Consider the following 15,134-nt stretch of genomic DNA (forward strand, 5'->3'; position numbering starts at 1 on the left):
TTCAACCACCAACCTACCATCCTAAGACAAGGCCGAGTATAGCCCACAAAGATCTCCGCCACGGCACAACCCAAGGGGGGGTCGCCTACCCAGACAGAAAGATCACGTCAGTGACTCACCCCACTCAAGTGACGCATCCCTCCTAGGGACGGCATGGAAGAGCACCATAGCGTACGCCAGTGACTCAGCCCCTGTAATAGGGTTAGAGGCAGAGAATCCCAGTGGAGAGAGGGGAACCGGCTAGGCAAAGACAGCAAGGGCGATTCATTGCTCTAGTGCCTTTCTGTTCTCCTTCACACTCCTGGGCCAGACTACACTCAATCATAGGACCTACCGAAGAGATCAGTCTTCAATAAAGACTTAAAGGTTGAGACCGAGTCTGCGTCTCTCACATGGGTAGGCAGACCATTCCATATAAATGGAGCTCTATAGGAGAAAACCCTGCTTCCAGCTGTTTGCTTAGAAATTCTAGGGACAGTTAGGAGGCCTGTGTTTTGTGACCATAGCGTACGTGTAGGGATGTACGGCAGGACCAAATCGGAAAGATAGGTAGGAGCAAGCCCATGTAATGCTTTGTAGGTTAGCAGTAAAACCTTGAAATCAGCCCTTGCCTTAACAAGAAGCCAGTGTAGAGAGGCTAGCACTGGAGTAATATGATCAAATTTTTTGGTTCTAGTCAAGATTCTAGCAGCCGTGTTTAGCAGTAACTGAATTTTATTTAGTGCTTTATCCGGGTAGCCAGAAAGTAGAGCATTGCGGTAGTCTAACCCCTGACAAAAGCATGGATACATTTTTCTGCATCATTTCTTGACAGAAAGTTTCTGATTTTTGCAATGTAACGAAGATGGAAAAAAGCTGTCCTTGAAACAGTCTTGATATGGTCGTCAAAAGAGAGATCAGTGTCCAGAGTAACGCCGAGGTCCTTCACAGTTTTATTTGAGACAACTGTACAACCATCAAGATGAATTGTCAGATTCAACAGAAGATCTCTTTGTTTCTTGGGACCTAGAACAAGCATCTCTGTTTTGTCCGAGTTTAAAAGTAGAACATTTGCAGCCATCCACTTCATTATGTCTTAAACACAGGCTTCCAGCGAGGGCAATTTTGGGGCTTCACCATGTTTCATCGAAATGTACAGCTGTGTGTCATCTGCATAGCAGTGAAAGTTAACATTATGTTTCCGAATGACATCACCAAAAGGTAAAATATATAGTGAAAACAATAGTGGTCCCAAAACAGAACCTTGAGGAACACCGAAATGTACAGTTGATTTGTCAGAGGACTAACCATCCACGGAGACAAACTGATATCTTTCCGACAGATAAGATCTAAACCGGGCCAGAACTTGTCCGTGTAGACCAATTTGGGTATCCAATCTCTCCAAAAGAATGTGGTGATCGATGGTAACAAAAGCAGCACTAAGGTCTAGGAGCACGAGGACAGATGCAGAGCCTCGGTCTGACATCATTAAAAGGTAATTTACCACCTTCACAAGTGCAGTCTTAGTGCTATGATGGGGTCTAAAACCAGACTGAAGCGTTTCGTATACATTGTTTGTCTTCAGGAAGGCAGTGAGTTGCTGCGCAAACAGCTGTTCTAAAATTTTGAGAGGAATGGGAGATTCGATATAGGCCGATAGTTTTTTATATTTTCTGGGTCAAGGTTTGGCTTTTTCAAGAGAGGCTTTATTACTGCCATTTTTAGTGAGTTTGGTACACATCTGATGGATAGAGAGCCGTTTATTATGTTCAACATAGGAGGGCCAAGCACAGGAAGCAGTTCTTTCAGTAGTTGTCACGTCCGTTGTTGGAATGAGACCAAGGTGCAGCGTGGTAGGCGAACATTTTACTTTATTAAAATGAACACCGACAAAACAACAAAATACAAATGAACGTAAAGTTCTGCAGGCTACAAAGCAGCTATACAAAATCAAGATCCCACAATCACAGGTGGGAAAAAGGGCTGCCTAAGTATGATCCCCAATCAGAGACAACGATAAACAGCTGCCTCTGATTGGGAACCATACTAGGCCAACAAAGAATAGAAACATATATATGCCCACCAAGTCACACCCTGACCTAACCAAATAGAGAGTAAAAAAGGCTCTCTAAGGTCAGGGCGTGACAGTAGTTCAGTTGGAATAAGGTCCAGTATGCAGCTTGAAGGTTTAGAGGCCATGATTATTTTCATCATTGTGTCAAGAGATATAGTACTAAAACACTTGACTGTCTCCCTAGATCCTAGGTCCTGGCAGAGTTGTGCAGACTCAGGACAACTGAGCTTTGGAGGTATATGCCGATTTAAAGAGGAGTCCGTAATTTGCTTTCTAATGATCATGATCTTTTCCTCAAACATGTGATGTGGTTAACTGATGCGTAAAATCCCACAGATGTCAATTCAACATCTATTCCACGTTGGTTCAATGTCAATTCATTGAAATGGCATAGAAACAACGTTAATTCAACCAGTGTGTTCCCAATTCAGCTACCTTTGCAGGAGTTGTAAGATCTGGCATGCGTCAGCAACGTCTGAGCAGGGGAACACAACCAACATGTCAGAGCTGACTGCCCTTGATGTTGCTGTTGTTGTCATAGGACACACTGCAGAGCCCTTTCAGAACTACATTGTACCAGCCCCATAGGCTGAATAGGCTACAATTTATACTTAGCTGAGACAGGAGGAAGGAGTGAGAAAGAGAGGAGGTAGGAGAGAGAAAGAGAGGAGGAAGGAGAGAGGAGGAAGGAGAGAGAAAGAGAGGAGGAAGGAGAGGGAAAGAGAGGAAGTAGGAGAGAGAAAAAGGAGGTAGGAGAGAGAAAGAGAGGAGGTGGGAGAAAGAGAGAAAGAGAGAAGGTAGGAGAGAGAAAGAGAGGAGGTGGGAGAGGGAAAGAGAGGAGGTAGGAGAGAGAAGCGAGGAGGTAGGAGAGAGAAAGAGAAGAGGAAGGAGAGGGAAAAGAGAAGAGCAAGGAGTAGGAAAGAGAGGAGGTAGGAGAGAGAATGAGAGGTGGAAGGAGAGGGAAAGATAGGAGGTAGGAGAGAGAAAGAGAGGTGAAAGGAGAGGCAAAGAGAGGAAGTAGGAGAGAGAAAAAAGGAGGTAGGAGCGAGAAAGAGAGGAGGTAGGAGAAAGAGAGAAAGAGAGAAGGTAGGAGAGAGAAAGAGTGGAGGTAGGAGAGAGAACGAGAGAAAGAGAGGAGGTAGGAGAGAGAAAGAGAGGAGGTAGGAGAGAGAAAGAGAGGAGGTAGGAGAGAGAAAGAGAGGAGGTGGGAGAGGGAAAGAGAGGAGGTAGGAGAGAGAAGCGAGGAGGTAGGAGAGAGAAAGAGAAGAGGAAGGAGAGGGAAAAGAGAAGAGCAAGGAGTAGGAAAGAGAGGAGGTAGGAGAGAGAAAGAGAGGAGGTAGGAGAGAGAAAGAGAGGAGGTAGGAGAGAGAAAAGAGGAGGTAGGAGAGAGAAAGAGAGGAGGTAGGAGAGAGAAAGACAGGAGGTAGGAGAGAGAAAGAGAGGAGGTAGGAGAGAGAAAGAACTGAGGTAATGAATGTCTGCTCAGGTCAATGCTAGCTGCTCCATGACATGATCTGCTGCTGGGTCTTCAGGCTTTCTCTCCAACCCTGCTCTAACACACCAGATACTACTAATTGGCTGATCATCAGGACCTTGATCCCGACAGCGGATACACATGCTAAAAATGTATGCGATCACTGTACTATCGTCTGCTAATGAAATTATTTTGGAGAAAAGATTGTGCCTAGATCGGATCATTGTAGAGAACGGGCCTAGATCGGATCGTTGTAGAGATCAGGCCTAGATCGGATCATTGTAGAGAACGGGCCTAGATCTAATCATTGTAAAGATCGTGCCTAGAACGGATCACTGAAGAGAACGGGCCTAGATTGGATCGTTGTAGAGATCAGGCCTAGATCGGATCGTTGTAGAGATCAGGCCTAGATTGGATCGTTGTAGAGATCAGGCCTAGATCGGATCATTGTAGAGAGTGGGCCTAGAACGGATCACTGTGGTGATTGAGTCTAGATCGGATCGTTGGGGAGATCGGGCCTAGATCAGATCATTGTAGAGGTCAGGGCCTAGATCAGATCATTCTAGAGGTCGGGCCTAGATCGAATCATTGTAGTGATTGGGCCTAGATCTAATCATTGTAAGGATTGTGCCTAGATCGGATCATTGTAGAGAGTGGGCCTAGATCGGATCATTGTGGCGAGTGGGCTTAGATCGGATCATTGTGGAGAGTGGGCCTAGATCGGATCATTGTGAAGAGTGGGCCTAGAAAAGTTCATTGTGGAGAGTGGGCCTAGATCCGATCATTATGGAGAGTGGGCCAAGATCGGATCATTGTGGAGAGTGGGCCTAGATCGGATCATTTTAGAGACTGGGCCTAGATTGGATCATTGTGGAGACTGGGCCTAGATTGGATCATTTTAGAGAACGGGCCTAGATTTGACTCTTTGTGTTACTCAGTGTTATCATAGAGGATGACTACTAGACCTCTATCTATAGTATCATAGAGGATGACTACTAGACCTCTATCTATAGTATCATAGAGGATGACTACTAGACCTCTATCTATAGTATCATAGAGGATGACTACTAGACCTCTATCTATAGTATCATAGAGGATGACTACTAGACCTCTATCTATAGTATCATAGAGGATGACTACTAGACCTCTGTCAATATGTCAACACGTGAGTCTCCTACTGAGAACACAGTCAGTCTAACGAGATATCTAATGAGGACCTGTTAATCCATACTGCTTAGAAACGCTCTCTGCAGATGATGACACAGGGATGGAGGGAGGGAGGGAGGGAGGCAGGGATGGGGAGGGTGGGAGGGGTGTTTGTTGACACTGTGTCTCTAGTCTGCAGAGGATGACACAGGGAGGGAGGGAGGGAGGGAGGGAGGGAGGGGGGAGGCCGGGAAGAAGGCAGGGAGGGGTGTTTGTTGACACTGTGTCTCTAGTCTGCAGAGGATGACAGTTACAGTAAAGCTGACCTGTGAGAATACCGCTTTCTCTACAGAATACTAACGTCTACATATCTCATTAGTTCAGTGGTGTAAACAGAAGTGGAGGGAGGGAAGGAAGGAAGGAAGGAAGGAAGGAAGGAAGGAAGGAAGGAAGGAAGGAAGGAAGGAAGGAAGGAAGGAAGGAAGGAAGGAAGGAAGGAAGGAAGGAAGGAAGGAAGGAAGGAAGGAGATCAATGTACACAAACAACAAGTGTGCAGTTAAAATTGGCAAAAAACACACCGATTTCTATCCTCAGGGCAGTGGAGAGAGATAGAGATCCAGCCCCACCCTCTTTATATCAATGAATTGGCAAGGTCACTGGAACAGTCTGCAGCACCCAGCCTCACACTACTGGACTCAGAAATCAAATGTCTGCTGTTTTCAGATGATCTGGTGCTTCTGTCCAGAACCAAGGAGGGCCTACAGCAGCACCTAGATCTTCTGCACAGACTCTGTCAGACTTGGGTCCTGAAAGTGAAAATCAGTTAAGACAAAAATAATGGTGTTCCAAAAAAGGTCCAGTAGCCAAAACAACGAATACAAATTTTATCTAAACACTGTTGCCCTGGAGAACACAAAGAATTATACCTACCTCAGCCTAAACATCAACACCACAGGTAACTTCTACAAGGCTGTGAACGATCTGAGAGACAAGGCAAGAAGGGGCTTCTATGCCATCAAAAGGAACCTAAAACTCAACATCCCAATTAGGATCTGGCTAAAAATAATTCAGTTCGTTATAGAACCCATTGCCCTATATGGTTGTGAGGTCTGGGGTCCACTCACCAACCAAGAATTCACAAAATGGGACAAACAACCAATTGAGACTCTGCATTGCAGAATTCTGTAAAAAAATATATACTTTGCGTGTAACGCAAAAGTCCAAACAATGAAATACCATACCTGCTAATTATCAAACTCCAGAAAAGAGATTCTAAAATTCTAGAACCAGCTGATGCCCAAACATTCCATCACAGAACCCTCACCTACAGAGAGATGAACCTGGAGAAGAGTCCCCTCAGCCAGCTGGTTCTGGGGCTCTGTTCACAAACACAAACAGACCCCACAGAACCCTCACCTACAGAGAGATGAACCTGGAGAAGAGTCCCCTCAGCCAGCTGGTTCTGGGGCTCTGTTCACAAAACACAAACAGACCCCACAGAACCCTCACCTACAGAGAGATGAACCTGGAGAAGAGTCCCCTCAGCCAGCTGGTTCTGGGGCTCTGTTCACAAACACAAACAGACCCCACAGAGCCCTCACCTACAGAGAGATGAACCTGGAGAAGAGTCCCCCACAGCAAGCTGGTCCTGGGGCTCTGTTCACAAACACAAACAGACCCCCACAGAGCCCCAGGACAGCAACACAATTAGACCCAACCAAATTATGAAAAGCAAAAATGTACTATTTGACACACTGGAAAGAATCAACCACAAAAACTGAGCAAACTGGAATGCTGTCTTGCCCTAAACAGAGAGTACAAAGTGGCAGAATACCTGACCACTGTGACTGACCCCAAATTAAGGAAAGCTTTGACTATGTACAGACTCAGTGAGCATAGCCTTGCTATTGAGAAAGGCCGCCGTAGGCAGACCTGGCTCTCAAGAAAAGACAGGCTATGTGCACACTGCCCACAAAATGAGGTGGAAAACTGAGCTACACTTCCTAACCTCCTGCCAAATATATGACCATATTAGAGACACATATTTCCCTCAGATTACACACATCCACAAAGAATTTGAAACCAAATCAAACATTGACAAACTACCATGTCCGTCAGGTAAAATACCACAGTGTGCCATCACATCAGCAAGATGCGTGGACCGTTGCAATGCGATACGGGCAACCAGTGGAACACAAATAACATTGTAAATACCATGTATCTGTGTATTTATCTTCCCCTACTATTCGTACTACAGCCATTGGCACATTGCTAAAAAAAACACTGTACACAGCTGATAATATAACACTTGATATGTCTTGATCTTTTTCAAACCTTCGCGCAATGTGTTGTTGTTGATGTTGTTTTGTGTCCTCTCACTTTTGTTCACTGTTTATTTTCACTTGCTTTGGCATTGTAAAAAAATATTTAAAAATCACAGGATCTGATGTCACTGTTTCCAGAGTTAACAAACAGGTGGTCATCCGAGAGCCAATTAAAATATGTTGACACACCTGAAGAGAGTGTTTACAAGTAGACAGCTGGGGACAGACACACACACACACACACACACACACAGCAGTCAGCTGAGGATGACTGGTGACACTAATGACACTATGACACTGGGACTGACAACACTTAAAGTATTCCAAAATATATAGCTGTCAATAACAGCAATATACGGTAACATTGTCATCTTGTCTCATCTAAAGTCCTAGTTTGAAGTTGGGACCATTCATCATCGTTACACGTTCAGCTCCATCTTGAAAACGTCACTGCTGACATGGGTGGGGGGGGGGGGTATCAACAGTGGACTGATGAACAAAATACTAAAATATATTTTGTTAGTAAAGAGATCCTTTTAAATTAAACCAAGCTCTTCGGTCCTGTGTGGCTTAGACAGACATCCCAAAATGGCACCCTATTCCCTATATAGTCCACTACTTTTGACCAGAGCCCTATGGCACCCTATTCCCTATATATAGTGCACTGCTTTCTATGGACCCTGGTCAACAGTAGTGCATAATATAGGGTGTATAGGGTGCCATTGGGGATGTCTTCCAGCCACTCCACTTCATCCCTATAGGCCTCAAGAACCAGGTCCTAATCAAGAACCAGGTCCTAATGAAGAACCAGGTCCTAATGAAGAACCAGGTCAGAACCAGGTCCTAATGAAGAACCAGGTCCTAATGAAGAACCAGGTCAGAACCAGGTCCTAATGAAGAACCAGGTCCTAATCAAGAACCAGGTCAGAACCAGGTCCTAATGAAGAACCAGGTCAGAACCAGGTCCTAATCAAGAAACAGGTCCTAATGAAGAACCAGGTCCTAATGAAAAACCAGGTCCTAATGAAGAACCAGGTCCTAATGAAGAACCAGGTCCTAATGAAGAACCAGGTCCTAATGAAGAACCAGGTCCTAATTAAGAACCAGGTCCTAATCAAGAACCAGGTCCTAATGAAGAACCAGGTCCTAATGAAGAACCAGGTCCTAATTAAGAACCAGGTCCTAATGAAAAACCAGGTCCTAATTAAGAACCAGGTCCTAATCAAGAACCAGGTCAGAACCAGGTCCTAATGAAGAACCAGGTCCTAATGAAAAACCAGGTCCTAATTAAGAACCAGGTCCTAATCAAGAACCAGGTCCTAATTAAGAACCAGGTCCTAATCAAGAACCAGGTCCTAATGAAGAACCAGGTCCTAATCAAGAACCAGGTCAGAACCAGGTCCTAATCAAGACAGCAGCTAATGAAGAACCAGGTCCTAATCAAGAACCAGGTCAGAACCAGGTCCTAATCAAGAACCAGGTCAGAACCAGGTCCTAATGAAGAACCAGGTCCTAATCAAGAACCAGGTCAGAACCAGGTCCTAATCAAGAACCAGGTCAGAACCAGGTCCTAATGAAGAACCAGGTCCTAATCAAGAACCAGGTCAGAACCAGGTCCTAATCAAGAACCAGGTCAGAACCAGGTCCTAATGAAGAACCAGGTCCTAATTAAGAACCAGGTCCTAATCAAGAACCAGGTCCTAATTAAGAACCAGGTCCTAATCAAGAACCAGGTCCTAATTAAGAACCAGGTCCTAATCAAGAACCAGGTCAGAACCAGGTCCTAATCAAGAACCAGGTCTTAATTAAATGAAAACATCCAGTCATTAAATAAGGGTCGTTATAGTGACGAATGATGATGCTCTGGGAATACACATAGCTTGAGGTTATTGACTACAACGGCAGGTAGCCTAGCGGTTATGAAAATTGGGCCAGTAACCGGAAGGTTGCTGGTTCAAATCCCTGAGCCGACTAGGTGAAAAATCTATTAATGTGCCCCATGAGGAAGACATTCGTCTCTTATAGTTCCTGAGAGTCACTCTGATTAAGAGCGTCTGCTAAATGACTTACAATATACTATACTGGTGGAGATTGTGACCTTCCAAAGCTGTGTGTAGAATAGTATAGCTATTCTAGCATAGCCCTAACTTCTTGACTTAATCATCTATCACCTTCTCCAAAAGCACTTGTGGGTTCGATGGTAAAGAATCATGTTACGATCAAATTATTTTCTATGGATTTTAATCCATCCAAGTAGCAGCAGCACAAACTTTAGTGACACAACGGCACGTTATCTCCTCACTTCACTTCTTTTGTCACTCACACATCTCTCACGTGAATCTCTTGTCATGCGCAGGTGAGTATGGGAAGGGTGTTTTCAGAATAAGAGCCCGAACATGAATTGTAAATGGCGATGTCATAACAAAAGTCTCAATTTTTGTAATTTTATTTTACCTTTATTTAACTAGGCAAATCAGTTAAGAACAAATTCTTATTTTCAATGAGTGGGTTAAATGCCTTGTTCAGGGGGCAGAACGACAGATTTGTTCCTTGTCATTGTAATTTTCTTTAACGGCCTAGGAACAGTGGGTGTAATTTACATTACATACAGTAGTTCTGATTACTAAACATATATTTCTGCATACCAAACAATGGCTAGAAATGATGGGTCAGGACCCACTTGGAGGTCACAGCTAATTGTTTTGGTTCTGGCTTTAAAACATTTTTATTGTATTTTTTCCTCTAAAGTCATATAAGAAAGCTTGAACAAAACCAGTTTCAAAAGTCATGAGCCAATAAGACCACGGACTGCTGGCTTCATCCGTCCCCTCTAACCATCCCCTGATAACCCATCAACTAACTAGGAAAGAGAATAGAAGAACAGCAGTACTGTAGACTGAGATGTCTGGATTTCAATATCACACAGTGTGTATCTATAGGAGGAAAACAAATGTAGTCCACTGGTTTATTCATGCTATGCTATGCTATGCTATGCTATGCTGTGCTGTGCAGTGCTATGCAATGCTATGGAGCTATGTTTTTTCCTGGGCTCAACACCTACAGTCCCCAGGTTCAGATGTCTATTTATTAGACTAATGGTTTTCCCTGAATCCCCCACCTCTCTTATTAAGGTTAATAAACGTCATCAGGGACCAGGATTAGTGCTTTCTCATTGAATTGATAGTCCCCACTGATCCTCTTAGATCCACTCGTAGAGTGGTCAACCAGTTGGCTCCATACAGTTGATGATTTGCAAGGTATAAGCTATCTCTAGATATACCCAGGCAATTCCAACAAGAAGGCACAACTTTGACGGTCCCACCCGCTTCCTACTGCAAGAAGGAACTGTGACTATCAGATTGTAACGGTAGAAGATGATGGCGTTGCAGTGGATAGCTGCAGTCTTACGAGCTCCGGACCAAATTTAGCTATTTTGTGTTTGTTTTTTTTACTCTGATCTTAACTTTTTTTGTACATATTGTTGGATGCAGAAACGTTGGTAAATACCCATTAAATTGCTGGTAGTTTATACATGGAGTGTGCGACTTTCTTTATTTTGATAGTTGATAGTTTATTCGCCGTTAGTCAGCACCTTCCACACAAACTACTATTCTGGGCGTACGCCAGCTCATGTTTTTTTTATATACATGTTTCCGCCATCATTTCCAATGACCGAAAACTGGTACCCGTGTGTATATAGCCAATTTATCGTTACTCATTCTGTATTTATTCCTTGTGTTATAATTTTTTCTACATTTTTCTCTCGGCATTGTTGGGAAGTAAACATTTCACTGTTAGTCTACACCTGTTTTTCACAAAGCATGTGACAAATACTCTGCATTGTTGAGGAGTAAACATTTCACTGTTAGTCTACACCTGTTTTTCAAAAAGCATGTGACAAATACAATTGTATTTTATTTATTGGAAGTGAAAACATAAAGTGTTGGGGCCAAATTTGTGGCCTAAAGTTAATCTACAACACAGCATGATGTAGCCAACAACAGTTCCATCATCACCTGCATGGCTACATGTAAACAAGTGAGGTGATGACTCAGCCATCCCAGGTGTACCAACACTCTAATTAGGTCTCTGATGACCACCTGTTTGTTGACGATGAATCTGAGGAATATGACAGGAACACTAGACCAGGTGGGAATACCGCTCTGCTTGTTACTGAGCGCTTGTTAGGACAGAGAGAGCGAGAGAGAGAGAGAGAGAGAGAGAGCGAGAGAAAGAGAGAAAGAGAGAGAGAGACAGAGAGACGGAGATAGAAGAGATGAGAGAGAGAAGGAGAGAGAAGTTAGAACGTTTTAATGTCAAAGTGTTAAACACCAAGGCCAATGCAAGTCAGCCAGTTTGTTCCAACTTGCAGTTTACTGCAAAGCTCTTTAAATAAACTACTGAAATTGTGGGACTAGACAAGGCTGTCCCTTCTCCCCCATTTTATTAATTACTACTGCACTGTTGGAGCTAGGAACACAAGCATTTCGCTACGCTAACAATAACCTGCTAAATATGTGTATGTGACCAATAAAATTTGATTTAATTTGATTTATTGATGAGAACATGAGGACAGTGAAATGGGAAGACAGGCCAATGAGAACATGAGGGCTGTGAAACGGGAAGACAGGCCAATGAGAGCATGAGGGCAGTGAAACGGGAAGACAGGCCAATGAGAACATGAGGGCAGTGAAACGGGAAGACAGGCCAATGAGAACATGAGGGCAGTGAAACGGGAAGACAGGCCAATGAGAACATGAGGGCAGTGAAATGGGAAGACAGGCCAATGAGAACATGAGGGCAGTGAACCGGGAAGACAGGCCAATGAGAACATGAGGACAGTGAAATGGGAAGACAGGCCAATGAGAACATGAGGGCTGTGAAACAGGAAGACAAGCCAATGAGAACATGAGGGCTGTGAAACAGGAAGACAAGCCAATGAGAACAGGGACCAGAAAGTCCTGACCCTTGGTCACTTTTAGAAAAATAGTGTTCCTATACAGGCTCAAAACATAGACACCTGTGTAGAAGGTCAGCTTCTCAGCTGTTAGAGACTTGTACTGCATCCCTACAAGTTATAAGACAGGCCCAATATTCCCCAATGAAAATGTATTTTGAGAAGCCAGTTCAGACAGCCAACCCATCAGCTGAGTTTGCACCAATCGTATTCGCCACTCCTACCTTAGCATGGTGGTCTATTTAAGGTGACTAGATCTGATCACACATCCTCCGTTGTTGCGTTGCTGTTCACAAGCTGTGTGCTGGTGTTTCCTGCTGGCCCACCATCATGTCCAGCACCAGCACCACCATGATCTCTGTCCTGCTGGCCCACCATCATGTCCACTACCAGCACCAGCATGATCTCAGTCCTGCTGGCCCACCATCATGTCCACCACCAGCACCACCATGATCTCTGTCCTGCTGGCCCACCATCATGTCCAGCACCAGCACCACCATGATCTCTGTCCTGCTGGCCCACCATCATGTCCACTACCAGCACCACCATGATCTCTGTCCTGCTGGCCCACCATCATGTCCACTACCAGCACCACCATGATCTCTGTCCTGCTGGCCCACCATCATGTCCACTACCAGCACCAGCATGATCTCAGTCCTGCTGGCCCACCATCATGTCCACTACCAGCACCAGCATGATCTCAGTCCTGCTGGCCCACCATCATGTCCACTACCAGCACCAGCATGATCTCAGTCCTGCTGGCCCACCATCATGTCCACTACCAGCACCAGCATGATCTCAGTCCTGCTGGCCCACCATCATGTCCACTACCAGCACCACCATGATCTCTGTCCTGCTGGCCCACCATCATGTCCACCACCAGCACCACCATGATCTCTGTCCTGCTGGCCCACCATCATGTCCACCACCAGCACCAGCATGATCTCTGTCCTGCTGGCCCACCATCATGTCCACTACCAGCACCAGCATGATCTCTGTCCTGCTGGCCCACCATCATGTCCACTACCAGCACCACCATGATCTCAGTCCTGCTGGCCCACCATCATGTCCACTACCAGCACCAGCATGATCTCAGTCCTGCTGGCCCACCATCATGTCCACTACCAGCACCAGCATGATCTCAGTCCTGCTGGCCGAGGTCAAAACCATCTCCTACGACTCTTGCATATCAAGCATGTACATCTACCACCTGGGTGACATCACAGAGTGTCTGTCCCTGTCCCTGATGACTTTGGACCAAACCATCTCCATCAGCACCCCTCTTAGGTACCACAGCATCCTGACCAATTGTGTTAGCAATAGCTTCCTGGTTCATAGTGTTCTCAGGAATTGAGCTTGCTTGGGCAGACTTTGACAGCCTTCCATACTGGCAGCCAATCATTCAATACAGGTTCTGTGAATCCCTAGCCTTAATCAGGGCTGCCTATGTCAACCCTGAACCTTACTTCCTGATGCCTACCATTCTGGCTCTATGGCTCATCACTGAGAAGTTTCCCTTAATTCTAGTGACGTACGTCAAAATAATTTACCCATTACTGAGACTGCTGTACATCATTGTGGTGTCACATCATTGTGGTGTCAAGTTACTACGCTCTAAAGTTAGACTCTGGGTTGTTGACCAGGACAGACCCGAGGCTGAGTCTGACGGAGCGTAATACCTTACTGGTTATAGCCCCGTTGTTACCTTCTCTGATCAACCTTACAGTCTACTGTCCTGAAGACAAGAGATTAGAGAGACTGGTTGTGATACTCTCTAGAAACAGAGTCACAGCATTAAAATAATACAGGGAATGGGAGGGGGCGAGCATTGATCCTGGGTCACTCTTGGGAAATGCAAACATGCTACACACGGTCCAATATGGGTATCACACTTGGGGGAGATTGTAACGTGTCTCATTAGTGAGGATCGCTACAATAATCTAATAAGGTAGCAACCTTTTGATGCTTTCCAGTAACCTGACATAGACCCTGACCCTGACATAGACCCTGACCCTGACCCTGACCCTGACCTAGACCCTGACCTGGACCCTGACCTGACCCTGACCCTGACCCTGACCTGGACCCTGACCCTGACCTGGACCCTGACCCTGACATAGACCCTGACCCTGACCCTGACCTGGACCCTGACCTAGACCCTGACCTGGACCCTGACCTGACCCTGACCCTGACCTGGACCCTAACCCTGACCTGGACCCTGACCTAGACCCTGACCCTAACCTAGACCCTGACCCTGACCCTGACCTAGACCCTGACCCTGACCGTGACCCTGACCTAGACCCTGACCCTGACCCTGACCCAGACCCTGACCTGGACCCTGACCTGACCCTGACCCTGACCCTGACCTGGACCCTGACCTAGACCCTGACCCTGACCTAGACACTGACCTAGACCCTGACCCTGACTACAGAGAGCAAACAGAAGCACCGTGACCTCCGTCCAGATCTCCAGCTGTTGAAACACAGTGACCTCCGTCCAGATCTGCAGCTGTTGAAACACAGTGACCTCCGTCCAGATCTCCAGCTGTTGAAACACAGTGACCTCCGTCCAGATCTCCAGCTGTTGAAGCACAGTGACCTCCGTCCAGATCTCCAGCTGTTGAAACACAGTGACCTCCGTCCAGATCTCCAGTTGTTAATCTTCACTCGCTACACTAGCGGCAGCTGTGTGATAGTCTTGGAGTCTCAAAATAAGAAACATCTTTTTCCAGAAAGTACATGTATTTAACATGTACCAGGAATTTGACATGGTGAAATGGTGCGACAACAATAAACACAATACACAGACAGAATAGAAAGACGAAGAGTTGACACCTGATCCACATTCAGTATATGCAGCAAAAACAGAACAATTATGCATAGTGAAAAGGATGCATAAACACATTTACAGTAGATGATGTACAATATGGAGTGGATATACACACTCACTGGACAGTTTATTAGGTACACCCATCTAATACCGGGTCGGACCCCCTTTGCCTCCAGAACAGCCTGAATTCTTCGAGGCATGGATTCTACAAGTCGGAAATGCTCCACAGGGATGTTGGTCCATACTGAAGCAATGGCAATATGCAGTTATTGCAGATTGGACGGTCGTACAGCATCGCCTCCAACCTGTACCGTTGACACCAGGCAGGATGGGTCCATGGATTCATGCTGCTT

The 15,134-nt window shown here is 45.5% G+C and overlaps 1 pseudogene; it reads left to right on the forward strand.

Moving 5' to 3' along the window:
* The first annotated feature begins 13,069 nt into the window (after window positions 1-13,069).
* On the forward strand, window positions 13,070-14,334 carry LOC123742369 (olfactory receptor 6N1-like; annotated as a pseudogene).
* Window positions 14,335-15,134: the final 800 nt, after the last annotated feature.

The sequence above is a fragment of the Salmo salar genome, chromosome ssa04 (genome assembly GCF_905237065.1).
Source record: "Salmo salar chromosome ssa04, Ssal_v3.1, whole genome shotgun sequence".
NCBI lineage: Eukaryota > Metazoa > Chordata > Actinopteri > Salmoniformes > Salmonidae > Salmo > Salmo salar.